Genomic DNA, 2,677 nt, shown 5'->3' with positions numbered 1-2,677 from the left:
AGCTATATCTAAAATGGCTAGACTTGTTGTGAGTCTCCAAATTAGTATTTTTATCCACTACAAACTCAAACTAGTAGCAAGTGCAAGTAGGGGTCGATCCCACGAGGAAGGTGTTTATGTTGATTAAATGTGTGCAAAGTTAAGTAACCAATTGGGGGGGTTTTGAATGTTGATTGACTAAAGTCTACTAAAGTAATAATTTAAGGAAATGAAAATGTAAAAACAATATAAGTAATTGAAAATGTAAACAAATGATGAGAATAATTCTTGGACCAAGTAATTTCCACCAACTAGTTATGAATTGATAATTGACTCTTCTAATCTATTTCATTATTGAATACTTTGCTATGAAGTTGTCGACTTCTAAGTCCACATAATATTAGTTATTAGCTACAAGAGTAAACAAATAACCCTTACAATGTTGTCAATTTAGTCAAGCGCTTAATCGTATCAAAATTGTAGAATATAGCGATGGAATTTAGCAAAGATGAATAAATGAAAAATACGAGCGATGCTCCACTTTGATTCATACAAGTTTAATCATTTATAACTCAACAATGATGAATTAGCATACTACTTGATGAATTATAATTGCTACAACGGAATAGGTAAACAAACAAAAGATTCATTCACCTAATCTAGCAATGGTTAATTAAATAATAACAACTAGTTGATCATTCTAGATGTATAATTAACAAACCAACAATAATCCAAATTAAACTTGATATTCAAACAATTAAATAGAAATAGAATAAGAGTCTTACAATTCAATAACTAAATTGGCTTCAAGAACTTGTTCCAAGATGTAGAACTTAGCCCTCCATACAAACAATAAAAACAAACTTGAAATTGGAAATTGTTTATGTATTCTAATGATTAAAGAGGTAGAGAAAGTATATCAAAGTATATCCAAATTGATCAACAACATCTCCTTATATAGGTCTTCAAAAAGCATCTTCATAAAGTCTCATAAAGTATGAGCATAATTGCCAAAATAAAGGAGAATTAAGGACTTGTTGGAATCCAATGCGGAATCCAATGCTCAGCCACTCCAAGTGGCATTTTGCCACTCCAAGTGGCTAGAAGTTCAAGAGTCTTTGTTTTGCCACTCCAAGTGGCATTTTGCCACTCCGAGTGGCACTTCCTTGTGATGCTTCCTTGCTTTGACCTTAGTCTTTGGGCTTTGACTTGCTTTAAAATCCACACTCACATGACATCTTTAGCCCAATACCAACCTCTAAAGAAGCCCTCTCCATACATAACAATAAATCAATCCAATTATCCCATAAAAACACACAAGTCATAACCAACCCAACATAAGAGACATATGCAACAAAATCCACTAAAATGCTTCTCAACCTATCAATTAACCATCAAAATAACCTTTATTGACCCATACTAAACTAGACTAATCAAACTCCCCCACGCTTAGACCTTTACTCGTCCTCGAGTAAAACTCATGGACAAGTAAAATATAACCCACACCAAGGTCTACAAAGCGAAACGTGAGTAGCTTGCTCCAACTCCAAACACTACAACTAACCACTACTACTCCAACATAATGACCATGTCACCCAATCCTCCACTAAGCAACAATATCCAACAACAAACTACATCTTAAAATATGAAAATGTGAAACAAAATGTAGTTCAAACCATCATACTTCACCGCCCATCCCCCCCTTATTTCTTCAAATGTCCTATCCCAAACCACCCTTCAAACCTCCTTATGTCGCCACCTCCAAGATGAAAGAACAAGTAACCAAGTAACATTTTTTTTTTCTAATCTCTCATTTTGCCTAGATCGCTCGCCCTTGCGAGTTTTCAATCTAGCTTTTATTCCTTACACTACTCTCATGGCACACATCTCAATTCTTCATTTTACCCGGAGCGCCCTTTCGGGTTTTCACTCCGTCCTCGGCCATATACCCAATCTTGCCTAGGCGCCCTTTCGGGTTTTCACCTAGCCGGGTTCTCTTTTGTTTTTCTTTTTTTTTTTTCGTTTTTTTTTCGTTTTTTTTTTTTTTTTTTTTTTTTTTGAAATTGAATGCAAAATTAAAGAAAGTAAATACAAATGGAGTTCCCTCCCCCATGCTTGATCTTTACATTGCCCCCAATGTGAGGAACAACAAAAAGTAAGACATGGAAAAGGTAAAAGAAATACATACCAACACAAGTTAAGTACCGGAGGAATCTCCGTTACCATCGCTCTTAGAGGCATGACTCTCCTTCCTAACATCTTGGGTTGTAGCATGTTCACCCAACTTGGCAACACTAACCAAAGACCGAACAAGCTCACGTGTCTCCAAAAGCACATTAGTAAGTGCCTCAAGCTTATCATCGGTCTTAGATTGCTTAGCATCAACTTCCTTCCTCCAAGCATCAACTTCTTTCATCCAAACTTGGTCATAAGTAGCCACATGAGTGGTAGTAACGGCCCGGCTTGTTGTGTCATCAATACCACTCCTAGCACCATCACCCTCATCCTCCTCATCACTCTCCCCATCATCTAAAGGGTCAAGGTCGGGGTCGGCGCAAATATGGAAATCTTCCGTCACCTCTCCATAAGTCAAGGGATCATCAACCGGGCGAGGCAATTTCAAATAAATGTCATTCTTAGAACCCCAACACCAAAAGTATGTACCCTCTACCGCACGTGGCCGTAACATATGTGATTG

This window comes from Silene latifolia, chromosome Y (assembly GCF_048544455.1).
Source record: "Silene latifolia isolate original U9 population chromosome Y, ASM4854445v1, whole genome shotgun sequence".
Classification (NCBI taxonomy): domain Eukaryota; kingdom Viridiplantae; phylum Streptophyta; class Magnoliopsida; order Caryophyllales; family Caryophyllaceae; genus Silene; species Silene latifolia.
Note: the sequence above shows the minus strand (reverse complement) of the source record.